This window comes from Gasterosteus aculeatus, chromosome 1, assembly GCF_964276395.1.
Source record: "Gasterosteus aculeatus chromosome 1, fGasAcu3.hap1.1, whole genome shotgun sequence".
NCBI classification, from domain to species: domain Eukaryota; kingdom Metazoa; phylum Chordata; class Actinopteri; order Perciformes; family Gasterosteidae; genus Gasterosteus; species Gasterosteus aculeatus.
This window is the reverse complement of record NC_135688.1, coordinates 29,104,333-29,118,466: the sequence shown is the minus strand read 5'-3', so window position 1 is coordinate 29,118,466 and position 14,134 is coordinate 29,104,333. Positions and strand designations below refer to the sequence as shown.

General features: G+C 44.5%; 1 protein-coding gene across 2 annotated transcripts in view; it reads right to left on the bottom strand.

Annotated features, from left to right (window-relative positions):
* The window catches only part of LOC120826423 (voltage-gated inwardly rectifying potassium channel KCNH7), a 90,852-nt gene extending 81,317 nt beyond the window's left edge, over positions 1 to 9,535 (bottom strand). For both annotated transcript variants that reach the window (XM_078102245.1, XM_078102247.1), the window contains exon 1: positions 9,144 to 9,535. The gene's annotated coding sequence lies outside the window, so the exon portion shown is untranslated. The remainder of the gene's footprint in view (positions 1 to 9,143) is intronic.
* Between the last annotated feature and the right edge of the window lie 4,599 nt (positions 9,536 to 14,134).

The window sequence follows — 14,134 nt, the reverse complement described above, 5'->3', positions numbered from 1 at the left end:
TTATTACATTTACCTGAAAAGCATATAATGATAAAAAAATATATATTTAATTGTATTTTCCAAAACGTCATAGCATGATTTGTGTCATTTTATAATGTAAACTGTCAGTTCATTTAAATCCTCATATATTGTCAGAGACCTCCTATAACCAGTCAACACGTTTCATCTCGTTGGTTTCACAATGCCGGGTGAAGCAACTCCATCAAAAGTTTAGAAAAAAGCTTTACTTATGGTAGAAAAATTGCATCACTTGTATTAGCTGGGAATAGAAGTCTGGTCACAGGAGAAAAACTCCCGCATTGCTGAACAATTTCAATGTCAGACTTCTCCGCCGTGTCCTCCACATCATAATCACAGGGGGAAAATACACTATACATCCCACTTATAGGCTACATCATTTGCATTTCAACGCATTATGCTCAGCTGGTATATTCAACCTCAGTACGTATACAGTACTTGTGTGTGCATATACTGCACCTGTGTATGTTTCAGTAGAAGGGATTGCATACTTTGTCCTTGCTTTGAGCTTTTTTTTTTCCAGCTGAAATATTATGCTCCGCTACGGTAAGCGCCATTGTGTTGCCTTGGCCGAGGACTGCAGGAAGTTGTGCTTGGCACCGAGCCCAGAAGCAAGGTGAGGACAAACACTCCTAATAAACACTCACTCACATCCACAAATCTACGGACGCTTACCTGCTGCATAGTACACATTGGTAGTGTGTGTGTGTGTGTGTGTGTGTGTGTGTAGTGGGGAGTCGATGCATTCGAGCAGGTCCACCTTTTCATCTGAGTCGAGATTTTGGAAAGGCTTCACTTTGCACAGGCTCCCTTAATTCTCCCTTAATTCATTTGTGCTCCGGATTCACTTGCGGCCGGGATAACCCGGGAATCATAATGAAGTGGTGGTGGAGAGAAAGAGATTGAGGTGGACGAGAGGGGAGAAGGGGGGGGACATGAAAACATCACAGCAGATTGCTCCTTCCTATCTACCCCTTTGAATGTGTTTCGGAATGGATTTAGGGCTTTTCAGCGAGTCTTTTAAGAGAAGATGGATCTTATTAGCGCTGATTGCTACTCATAGGACGTCGTCTGCCTCGGGAACCCACCTTACTTAACCCGTTCACAGATGCACAGGGATTGTAACATTACTAGAAACTGGGCTTTATCCGTTTTATCAAATATGTATCTGGTATTGACACCACTTATTGAGTTTGAGTCCTTTGAAATGTCTCACCCCATCGACTGTTTTAGACAGACCCTGATTAAGAATTTTTCTTTTTAACACCACTTGAGCTTATGGCAACTATTGGTTAAGGCCAGACATGGATTGGGTAATTTCTACACTCGTTTTAGGGTTTGTGTAATACTGTGGTGAAGTTGAATAAAAAAGTTAACGTCTGGCAGACCCCTATTTTCTGTCTTGCAACATAAAGGGCACATGACTAAATAATTTGGAATAGATGTTGGTATTTCCTATAAACCCATACTGGGCAGTTGGCTAAGCAAACAAACAAATTAAAAATAAGTTGAGTAACGTTTTGTAAATGAAGGTGTAGCTGACTCCTTAGTGTAAATCTTGGTTAAATATGATAATTGTTTCTATACATATTACACGTAATTGTTGAAACTTTAAGACAATCTTTGTGTATTATATGTTCTTTATATGTACTTTGTGTATAATCTTTGTGTACCGAACATTGCGGTCGAAGTGGGGGGGGGGGGGGGGGGGGGGGGGGTGTGGCACTGACTGTCCGACCGGCAAGCGGTGCTGTCAACATATCCGGGAACACAATTCTGACCTTTCACAATAAGATATCCCGCTTTAACACCTCCAAATAGCGCAATAAAAGCCTTTTCATCGACTGAGCATTGCCCGACCGCCGCCTGAGTGAGTCTTAACACGGTGTGTTCAGGTCAGAGCCGGACACACAAAACTGTTACGTTAGCTCAGTAGCCATTAATCCGGCGCCTAGCTAACAAGCCATTATTCCGGCACCTAGCTAATCAGCCAATAATCGGTCTAGTTGTGTTTGCTCCTGCAATAAAATGTCCTTTCCCTGCGATTCCAACATCCGCTATTTTCATTTTTCCATTTTTAGGATGATATCCGCTCTACAATTATTCTGTTTTTATGGTGACTGACTTAGAGGATATGGATACAATATTAGTATGCGTTGATATTAGGGGTGTAACGATTCATTTTAACAACGATTCGAATCGTGATTCATGGTTGCCGATTCGATTCATGGACGATCTGGGTTAATTTAGAACAATTCGATCCAGTGACTTGAAATCGATTCAGTAACTTTACTGGACAGTGCAGGCAAAGTTTCCGAGATCCCTGTTGTTTCTTGTAAGGAAATCAGGTTTAAATTAATTATGGATATTATAAACAAGCAAACAACAATTAATGCCTTTTATTTGCCTAATTATTTGAAAGTGCCATTTTCAATGTAATGTAAACATTGTAAAATTACAAAATAATTACACAATGTTTGGATCAATTCACAGAACCCCGGATTTTCAACCACATTGTAGGGTTGCATGTCTTTACAGATAAACTTGGCAGTTTTTGCTGTGATGTTGAGTTTCGTGCTGGCGAGGCCTGAGGCGTCTGCAGAGCTGGAGTTACCTGCTCAGCAGCAGCAGCAGCAGCGGTGACGCTGCTAGAGTTCCTGACTGTCGGCGTTGTTTAATCCCACGGCGCCTTAGTAGACGGCTGGAAAGATTCGTCGTGTTTCCGTGGTTTTTTATTTCGTTTCTACATAATCTACAAACAGCGACCGACTTATTTAGAACACCGTGTTTGCAAAAGCCAAAATGTTTCCACGCACTGGATCGATAAGTTGGTTTGTAAATGTCTCGCTCGCAGTCGTCTCCTCCACGCCGTGTTTTGTTGTTCTTCCGAGTTTCGCGCGGCTGCGAACTGATGACGTCACAGACAGGCAGACTCAATCCAGTAACGTTTAACGTGTCTAAAGTGCTAAAAAACAAACAAACACGCATCCATGCCGTTTGTGCTTAAATCCAATGTGCAGTTTCCAAGTATCGATACAATCGATTATGTACCATTTCAATCGATTTGTAATCGATATATGTCGTCCGGAATGCCAACTTGCGGAGCACAGATCGATTGAGTTGCATCGCAGGAATATAAATCGATTAATCGATTCAGTGAATGAAACGTTCACCCCTAGTTGATATGTATCAAGCTAGTAGATCCACTTATTGTTCTGATTAATTAGCCAGCGATAACATAAATGTTGACATTCAAGGATGAGGATCTGGTCGATTTCAGATTTAGCGCCTCTTTATCTCCACTGACTCCTATTTTACCCTATCAATTATTTAGTCCCTTTTTTGGAAAGAATGTTCTTTAATCCGACAAGGCTTTACTTAATTGAGCCGCGTGTCTTGGTTAAATAAGTCTTCAGAAATGGCTCCAATTACTTCCCTGTAACTAATTGATCTCGCCTGAAACAATGGCACCAATAGAATAGTCCCAGCAGGACACGGGCCTCCCCTCCAGCAAAGCGAACCCAAATGTTGGCACTAATTGAAATTATTTCGATTAATATGGAGCTTTAATTGAGGCTAAGTATTCGCCGTCACAGCGGGTTGTGCAGTCTGAAGCGCATTCGCTCGCTCTCCCTCCCTCGTCTCCTTTTTGTTTTGACACAGCGCCTCTTGTGTTTTGACAATCTCGCCCTACGCGACGCACAAAGCCACAATCCATCCTGCGGAGAAGAACGAGCGGACGCTGAGGAGGATAAGAAAAAAAAGCAGCAGCTTGCAGCGGGGCCGATCGATAGGCAGAGTCGGAGCTGTGATTTATTTACCGCTGTGAGTTACGTAGAGGCGGGGGGGGGGGGGGGGGGGAGAAAAAGCCTTCTGATATGACATAATGGGGCCCTCTCAATCTTCAGTGAGTGGCTTGTTGGATTGTCAGACAGGTTTTCCGCTGTTCAAAAGTGCTATCCGATCAAACCCCCGAGACGCGGGCGACCAGACAGATGATTACTCACTGTAAACGATCCAGTGTGGCGGCGAATAACTACAGCGGATATTGATGACTCAATAGACTTCGTGACGGACGATTCCATTTGTATCGAGATTAAGTGTTGACTGTCTCGGATCAATCATAATATGGACCGCTTATTGAGCATAAAAAGCATGTTTAATGTCATTAAATCCAGATCCAAGCTTCTGCCCTGTACCTTATTTCCCAGAACCTCTCACACATCTGGCATTCTGCCTTCTACAGTAGGAGCACGTGGGGCAAAGACAGCCCACTCCTAATATATATATATATATATATATATATATAAAAGAGTTGTGTTGTTGGTGGCGAAGGAGGGGAGGCGCAGGAAAGGCACGGGTGAACAAGGGGAGATGGGAGAAGGGGAAAGAAAGAAAACCTCGGAGGCAATCATGTCTGGCAGAGTGGGGGCAGTGTGTCTTTTTTCTTTCTGTAATTTTCAGAGGTTTGGACGTGGCCGACGCTCAGCGAGGGCCAATAACAGTTCACAGACTACTGATGTCATCGCATTTGGACAAACTTCTCCATCTGAAGTGACCTTCGCAGGCAGCTGTAACACACTCACCTTTTGCTTCAGATCTGCCCCCCCCCCCCCCACACCCTCCCCACTCTCTGAGCAGAAGTGGCCAATAACCAGGAGTTTAGTTTATTTGACTACGAGTACATATCCAATTTACATAATGGTCTGCTTTTATGCAGTAATGAGGTATATAGGCTATCAACTGGAAACAAGGAAAATGCATAGTAATGATAAAAACTCAACACATCTGCACTGTATGTAATTAAATATCAATACACAAAGACGGTGGACAGGAACTGCATATGATAGAGAGACCTTCCAAGCGTCTCAGCTAAGTTTTAATGTCACCACCTCGATCGACACGTTATCATTTTTCATGATTATTGCAGTGTTTGAACACAAAGATAAAATCATAATTGGAATTTGTTGGTGTGGATTGACTCTTAACTGGCTTCAGAGGAGCTGGAGCGTTTTTATGCTTTATTTGTTATTGAAATAACATTCTTAAGCTAGCAAAGAGGAATACGAGCGTGAGATTTGTCCGGGGCCGGATGTGACGGACCTGTTGAGGAGCCCTCGGCTGACACCATCAGTCAGGTCCTGCCTCCCCCCCTCCACCCTCCACCATCAGACTTTCACCAGATCTCCCCTTTCCATCCCACCCTAAGCGCCAACCCCCCCCCTCTGCTGAAGGCCTTTGCCCTGGGGTCCACCTGACTGACAGCTGTTGATTTGGATCTCTCCATCACACGCCGGGTAAAAGTGGGGTGCAGGACTCATTCCCGTTCCTCCCCGCCGCTCCATTCCGCCCTCCAATCCCCGGCGCAAACGCAATTCCCAGCCACCGGACTTCTACAGGGCCTCCCTAATGAAGTCATTCCCGGCACACATGATTGGGTGAGATTGCTGCTGCTGCTGCTGCCGCCGCCGCCTCCTACACCACGATCGCAGGTCTCCCCTCACATCTCAGGCCTCCCATCCCCCCCCACCACCACCGAGTGTATTCATGTGGAAACAGCAAGTGGTTGGGTGCGTTTCTTTTTTGGATCCATGGCCGCACGTGTGTGTGTTTGTACATCTGCGACATGCGTGTGTGCGGGCGAAAGTGTGTGTTCTTAACTAAGCTAACACAGCCTGACTGGCTACTAATTGGATGTCTCCATCGGCAGTTATCCGCGTTGTGGCATTACAGACGAGATAAAATCACATGTGAGGGAAAGTACACCTCCAGCACACTGTGGAGGGGGAAGAGGGAGTTCAGCAGTGAGGGATTTTTCTTTGCAGTAAAGAAAATGAAGGGATCAGATGATGCTACAGTATGCGCTGTAATAAAATCAATCAGAGAGGCAGGAATGGAGTTATTTCAACCCCTCCATCACTGTCTGGAGAGATGAAAGGCTTTGATGATTGATGATCTGAAAGAAGGTAGACAGCTAATGAATCTCATAATAAAAAAAACACCTCATCCACTCCTGCGCAAAAAAAGAGAGAAACTTGTCTTTGTAGAGGTCTCGCGCGCGGCTTAATGCACATCACAGTGCTCGATAGTTCACTGAGCGACACCTCCTCAGCAGGAATCCTCCAGAGACAACCTCGGCGAGCTGTCAGTCGGTCGGTCTGCCACTCACTACTAACACGACAGCCCGTCCCCGAGTGCCTGTGAACACTCGGCGAGCGGCCGCCGATCTGACAACGCGGTTGGGGAAAAGAAGAAAAAAAACAAGAGCGTTTTCTGAAGGTACCCTCCTGTGACGAATGGGCTCGTTTTAAGTTCTTTTTGGGGGGGGGGGGGGCTGTCGAGGGAGGCGGGCATCGGTTGGCGAGGATGACTCATGTATGGCCCTCCCCTCCGTCAACGAAGAGGGGGGCGCGCGATCAAATGGACATGGTTCTTTTTTATTTTTTGGCGCCTTTTGAACGGCGATGACGGGCGCGCGGGAGCCTCTCCAGAGAAGAGGCGGATTGATAGCAGCCAGCTGCTGTAACCTAAAGAACATCTCTGATCTGGAATAGTGAGTGACACCCTATAAATAAAAATGAATGAGCGACGTACTCGGTCACGCAATTAATTATTATTTCCCACCGACGCGGAGATCGTTCCCAGTGTGATTTTGAAACTCTGATAAGTGTCAATTAATAAGCCTCCAACATATCATTTGCATGACAATGAATGCAACGCATTATCAATATGCCAACACCGTGCATTATTAAAGATGGGACACCATTAACATAATAATATATTTGCATAATCAAGACCACCATTTGCATGGGAGGTGTTCTCGTGAACCACTCATCAGCAAAAGGTGAAGCCCATTCCGTTTCCACGACATCTTCATCTTCAGCTGAGCTGGTACAAAGTACATGTACTCCACCCCATTTTACCATTTTCATTTAATATTTGTACTACACCACATTTGGGAAGGATCTTTCACATGTAGAGTATGTTAAATCGCTTTTCAGGTACAGCTTTGACGTAAAATATAATCGGTTATTGATTTAAACATATACGACAGTATATAAAGTAGCTAAACTAGCCCCACCTCAACCAGCTACAACATTAAAATTCCACTTGCACGTCATGAATCACTAATAGAAATCAATAATATCTAATAAAACCAACAGCGGGCTGCTTGAGTTTGACACTTTGAAAATCAGATGGTGTAATATTGTAATGCAGAGAAAAAAAAAACAATCCTTGTCTTACGAATGAGAATAAAAACCCCTGAGCATGAAACGCCCTCTCGCTCAACGGAGCACATTACAGATATTACTGTATAGTCAATATCGAGGCCCTTCCGTGACCCTAAGCATGGCGATAGCTACCGATGGCTAGCGGCCCTGCAGCGAGACCAGTGCCGACGGAGTAGAACAAGCGGATGGTTGTGATCACCACACCCACGGGGTGGAGGGGCGCCTTCTTTCTCCGCTCCATTAACCATGTGGTTATTGAATCGACTTTGCAGTTTAAGCATGATATGTTTTCCCATATTTGTGACTCATGGCTACTGATTTTTCTCCTTCTCAGGGAAACATCAGCAAGTCCTTTGGAGTCGTGTTTGGTTTCCACCGGATGAATAAAAGCGAAACATTCTGGCCCTGTTCTGGTCTCCACCAAGTCCTCCCAGGGTCATACACATCGGGATTGTTTTTACCATTAAAGGGGACGCATGAAAATTCCACTTGGTAGTTCTTCTACACGTTAATGTGGACGTCTGGCATGTCTGTCTACCCCCAACGCTGGAAAAATACAACCTGCATGTGTTTAACGATTGCTGTAATGAATTAATACTAATCAAAACAACGTTTTGGGAAGTTCCCGGGTTTGCCGACGTCATCAGAACAAGCAGGAGTCCCTAACACGGGCTCGGTCCGCCCTCCAACACGCCGAAGCACTCAACCCGCAAAACGGGCTGCCGTCGGCTGCATAATTCTGCACGATTCTCTACATCGCATCCCGGGCTTGCAAGGCACAAGGATGAAATCGTCCATGTAGGAAGACCGTGTCCCGTCAAGAATTGGGAAACAGCTGCGGGTTCGCCCGAAGCATTTTGAAACAGACAGTTTTCTCAACATGGGCTAAATGACGGTGGACTAAGATTGGTCTGGTTCAGAGGGCGGGCCAAAGGAGGTGAATACAGGGATATTCACACAGACAAAACGAGACAAAAGACATGCTTTGCTAACATCGATGCATGTGAATGTGTAACGGTGGAAACCCCAAGTAGGAGTCTTAAAATTAGCATTAGTCTCCTTTAAAACGTCTTTAGCTCCACAGAGCCTGTGGGGCTCAGGAATGTTCAAAGTTGTCTTCGACTTACAATAAACTAATCACGGAAGAATACAGTGATGGTCAAATTCATTAAACCAGAGACGAATAACATTTACATTTTTTCAACCTTAGCAGTTAGCCATAAAAAGGGTTTGCTAGTGGCACAGTTATATGAGACGGCAACTTCCTGTTTGCTACCATGAGATCTTTTAGCGTTTCTAGAAGCCGTTTTTCTTTGGTGGAAGTTCTACGCTGCTGATCCTGGCTAATGTAGACAGCGTACACCAGGGGTCCACAGTATGGATCTCAAAGTCAGTACCGGTCGATCGCGTGCCATCGATAACAAACCGACGTCACATCGCGCATGCGCGGTCTACCGCGGGAGATGACCGGAACTAATGCTAATGCTAGTTAGCGATCCTTGTGTATTAAAACCCACCTTGTGCTTGAAGATGAAGCCTCTTATCAAACGTCTTATGGTAAAAGTCACATCTCAAAGTGTAAATATCAGTGTAGGGTCCTGTGTGACCCTCACCTTTAAGTTGGCGACCATAGAGGAATACACTTGACCTGTAACTCTTCTATAACACTAATAAAACACAAATCAATCAAATCAACGCAGGATCTCAGTTTTAGAAAGTGTAGCAACTGCAGAAAATGCACATCAGAAAGAATATAGAAAATAAAAATATATAACCCCAGGGTATAGTTTTTTCCTTTTCTCAACGGTCTTAAGTTTATTTTTGAGGGCACTCTTTGTATATTGTCGTTGGCGCGCTTTAGTTGGAGCTCGTAATGGAAACCTCTTAACGTACCTCCGTGGGTATGTGGAATCAGCAGGGCCAGACCTCCGTCCCCCAGCAGCACCGACACGTCCCCCAGCACCGACACGTCCCCGGCAGCACCGACACGTCCTCCGGCAGCACTGACACGTCCCCGGCAGCACCGACACGTCCTCCGGCAGCGTTAGCCTAGCTCCGGCTAGCTCCCGCTAGCTCCCGGAAGCGAAATCGCCGTGTGCTCACCAAAACACAAACGGCGTGTGTGGAGTCCGACTCACACACACTCCGAACACGTTGGTCGACTACAGTTCACAGTCCGTCACTGATGTTACTCCACACCGATGGCACACGCGGTCCCGGAGCCTCAGCTCGTCTCCACGTGTCGCTTCTTTCTCTTCCTCCCTGTTTTTTCCCGGGTCCCTCCCGGAAGTGTAAACACTCTAAGGTCATGAACTCACGCGCGTAACAGAATTACTTTCATGAATGAAATGATATTTTTAAGTCACTCATTTTAAACATAAATAATGTATACATTTTAACATATTCATATCAAATAGTTATTTATGTTAATTTTAACTACACCATGAAGAGGCATTTTATCTTTAACTTATTCCCATGAAAATAATCAATTAAATACCACTGATATTTATCAGAATATTACACTTACTGACGGACACATTTGACCCCCCGTCAGCCGGCACAGAGGGGGGTTGATTGCCATGACCTGGTTAGTTGGAAAGTAGCTTGCGAGCCGGAAAAGTGTGGCCACCCCTGGTGTACACAGTGTACACAGTGGGTCGGTGGATTGGAGAAACTGCCGTATTTTCGGCTCAGATGTTCACTTTTTGGCGCAAGCCTTTTTCTTTATTAAATACCATTGATTACAACTTTTCAATCCAAGATGTCCATCGTTCTTTTGGATTTTCTTCATTTTTTAACAACAACAACACGATCTCATAGAAATGGCACAATTCTGTAGGTTCTGACGATGCCAATGAGGCGCTAATCGGCCAATCCGTCTCAGAGAAATCGCCCTGCGTACTGACATGCCATTCTGCACCTATGTATGAGATGTATTGGACAATATTAGTAACATACAAGTGAAATAAGTAGGTTGGTAAATAGCACAGTTTGCAACAATGGTCCAAAAACCAAAATTCTGGAGAATTTTCCTAAACTGTCCGTACTAAAATCTCTAAAAAGGTTTTATTCACTCTTTCCACCTTTGCAGAGAGGATTTTTAACAGTATTAGAATTCCAACAGGGTAATCATCCTGGAAGTGCTTTTTATTTCAGGTGACCCTGAAACTTTTTAATTGGTCCAGTACATATATATATATATATATATGTATATACATAACATATATACTGTTCATCTTATCATGACACCCCGATTATTCAAATACACCTGGTTGCAGAGATATAACCTTTTTAATCATGGCTGTGCAATCCTGGCTTGGTTCGGAGATTTAAATAAGAAAGCTATATGGGTCCTGGAGTTGCATTCAAAGTGAAGCAACGTGCCCCCGATAAAAAAGCAGCGGCACTTAGCACGTGTTCTCCCAGTAAAGATTCCCTCTCAGCGGTAATACAACGTTTGTCTCACTATCTGCCGGAAAAACAATTGGAAGGTCAAGCACACGAACAATAGATGTTGATTCCAATTATGTTTAAAGCATTGAACAAGATGCGCTAATGACGTCGTTGTCGGGAGAAAAAGGTGTTTACGCGCTTCTCTCCCAAAGCCCGCGGAACGCTTTATTAGGCAAAAGCTTTATTTCCATAAAGGCCGATAAGACTTCAAATGATTCAGTGAAAAACAGTCGAGGCGTCAGCAAGGCGCCGCTGTGTGTTTATTTCTGTGAGACAATCAAGACAGAGATGATAAGACTTTTTTGTTTTTTATTTTATTCAGCGCTGAGAAGTAATGATCTTCAGGAACAAAACCAGAAAAAATGTTCTAAAAAAATTATTCTTTTTTTAAATGGCTCCTTGTTTTATTCACTCATGCCAAACATGGAAAAATAAGGGAAAAAAGGGCCACCGTTTTCAATTAATGAAGCTGGGAATTGAGTCTGAGGTCCTGGGGGATGGGGATTAACCAGGATGGCTTCGGGGCCCAATCTCACGGCGAGACTGCGCCGCGGTCTGCATGGAGGAATTTCTCATCCCCCCCACACCCCCCCCCTCTCCTCCCTCCTAAGGTGAGCTGCTTCGGCGCAGAACCGCCATTAGCGGTGGGGGGAGATAAAACTGTAAGTGTTGCTCCCAATTAGTGCATCAGTGACCGCTCGGTGCCTCCTCCACGGCGAGGCCTGCGAGGACGGGAGGGAGGAAGAGATTGGGAGGACGGATGACAGCAAAGTGAGAGAGAGAGAGAGAGCGGCACCAAGATGCTGCCTTTGGAAAGGGAATAAAAGAAATGGAGTGGGTTGTAGTGGGAGCTAGATAAAGAGTGAGGGGGAGACGTGGGGGGGAGGGGAGGGACTAAAAAAAAATGGCTTAAGCGTTCGTTTTGAGTGGCGAGACAGCTCCTATTAACATTTAACGGCGCTCGCGCAACTTGGTGTGGAGGTTAGGATGCAAATGAGGAGGAATTAAAAGTGGCCAGAGGTTTGTCATTGATGGATTGCAGTCTGCCGGTACTCACCACTTCCTCGTGTCCATCACGGGCGATTACTGTATAATTAAACCGTATTTCTGGACTCTGCGACGCATAATTACTTGTGTGGGAATGTAACCATCATCTAAGAGCTCCGGCAAAATGCTTTAGCATTTAGTCTGGTGGTCCGCAGTCATCTCACAGGCCGATGACAGATAGAGCCATCTGACGACTGGCGAAAGAACAGTCACTTTTAATAAGAAGGGGAGGGGGGGGCAATATAAGGCGACAGTGTGCTGATTATAGGAAAATTAGGCTTTTAAGTGGTAAAGTCCTTTGTGTTATTTGCATAATTTATTCTGGCTTTACCCCCCTAGCTGCCACCTATGTTCTCCTTCTTCTTCTCCTTTCCTTTTTTGTGGGAGCTGTGGGCAATTTCCTCTCATATTTGAACGGATTGCACATTTAAGACTACTTAAGGAAAAAAACCCGCTCACTTACCATATTTTAATTGTCGCGCAAGGAGGTGCGAAGCGGAGGTTGTGGCGCGAGGAGGAACGTGGTGGCGTTGGTGGTGGATGACCCCGTAAGGTCGGGGCGGGCACAGGCCTTTGATGCGACAGACAGTCCTTTATACTTTCACAACCTTTGAAATGACCAATAAAACTCAAAAGTCTGATCGGGAATAAAGAAAATAGCGGATAATATTCCCGGTAGCCCGAGTGGAGGCCAACTGCAGCTTTCCAGAGCAGCATTCATACACGCTAGAGAAAAGAAGAGCGGGATGATCACATCTCTTCTCGCCGTGCATGTGATGGACTAAAAAAGGAAAGAAGTGCTTGTGTCACAGATAATTTATGATCACGGCTATAGCATGTTGTAAAGTGGGAAAATAAAGAAAACAGGAGCGCTCGCTGACCCCGACCTCTCGCCCAGCGTTTTCAGTTTCCACGGATAATTATAGAGGCCCATACAGCGGCTTCCCACACCTCACTGCCGGCCATATAATGATACCTCGGAAAGTAGCAGGCTAATGCACATCATTTTCATTAAGAGCGCGCGCATAATCCAAATTCTTTGTGATGGAGGAAGATAATTAATGCTTTAATGTTTTGGTGGTGCCACTCTCGCCACAGCCAGAGAAATGAATTGTTACATTTTAATGAGAGAAGCGACAGCGCCGGCTTCCTGCGCAACACGGATGATTTTATAATTGCACACAAGGGTGACTAACTCAAGGCTCATTAAGACGATTTTTCAGCGGCGCCATTTTTTGGCAGGACAATACATATATTTTCCTATTCTACTGATAAATAAATTCAGTAATTAATCTTTTGTTGTTTTCCTGTTGCTTTGTTTTTACTCTCAGAGCCGTAACGTGACGCAAGGAGAAAAAAAAAGTATAAAAAGAAAAGACACACAAGATGTAATCTCCCAAGAAAATGTCTTTAATGAATCGTTCGTTGCTGCTTGTACCTAAGATTACATGAAAATACATTGACTGCAAGTATGGCAACATATTCACACATATAAACAAGTGGTGCATTTGTATTGTATGTATAGGTATGTACAACAGAAAACACGTTACACTCTGGTTTTTAAGTTGTGCAAGTGTGTTATATATACTAACAATTTATAAAATTCAACACACTAAATAAAAAACAGAAGGGTGTGCCCACGTATATACACATTCACACGCGCACAACCACAGTAGTTCACAAAAGATTAAAGCAAATGTATTGGATTATACATTTCCAGGTCGCCTTTCAAATCGACCCCCAACTGCACCCTTCTCACAAATCGCTTGTGAGTGTGTTTTTTTGACGTCAGGCGAGTGTGTTGTGTGTGTTTGTCTGTGTCGAGCCTATAGCTCCTTTCTGACACACACACACACACACACACACTTGCACACATACACATGGCTATGTCGTATGCGGTTGCACCATCAGCTAAATGTTTTAAGTACGTCCATCTGAGGTAGACCGCGCAAAAACGTCATTGTGTTATTCTCTCCGCTTTATTTTTGTTTTTAATTTTTTTGTTGTTTCTATTTTGATGCATTTTTTTTGCCCCCCCCCCCCCAAATGTCTGACATTTGGATAAATCAAATACCACGTGTGTTTTGTAGCCATGAGGTAGAAATGCTTTAAAAATAATGCTTTTTTTTTTTAAAAAGAAAAGAAAGCAAGATATACACAAGGTCAAGACACATAAAGAAGGACCACGGAAGGCGTGAGGAATGACTGCGTGGTTCCCAGTGGTTCTGCTCCTCCGCCATGGAGCCCAATGCTGCTGTTATGTGCTCTGAAGTGCACAAGGAGCTTTTTCTGCTCTGAGATTACTCCCCCTCCAGAGGATTTGCTGACAGAAAGAATACTGGTCCAGATTGTTTTGAGGGTTGGTTTTTCTGACGGACCGTTCC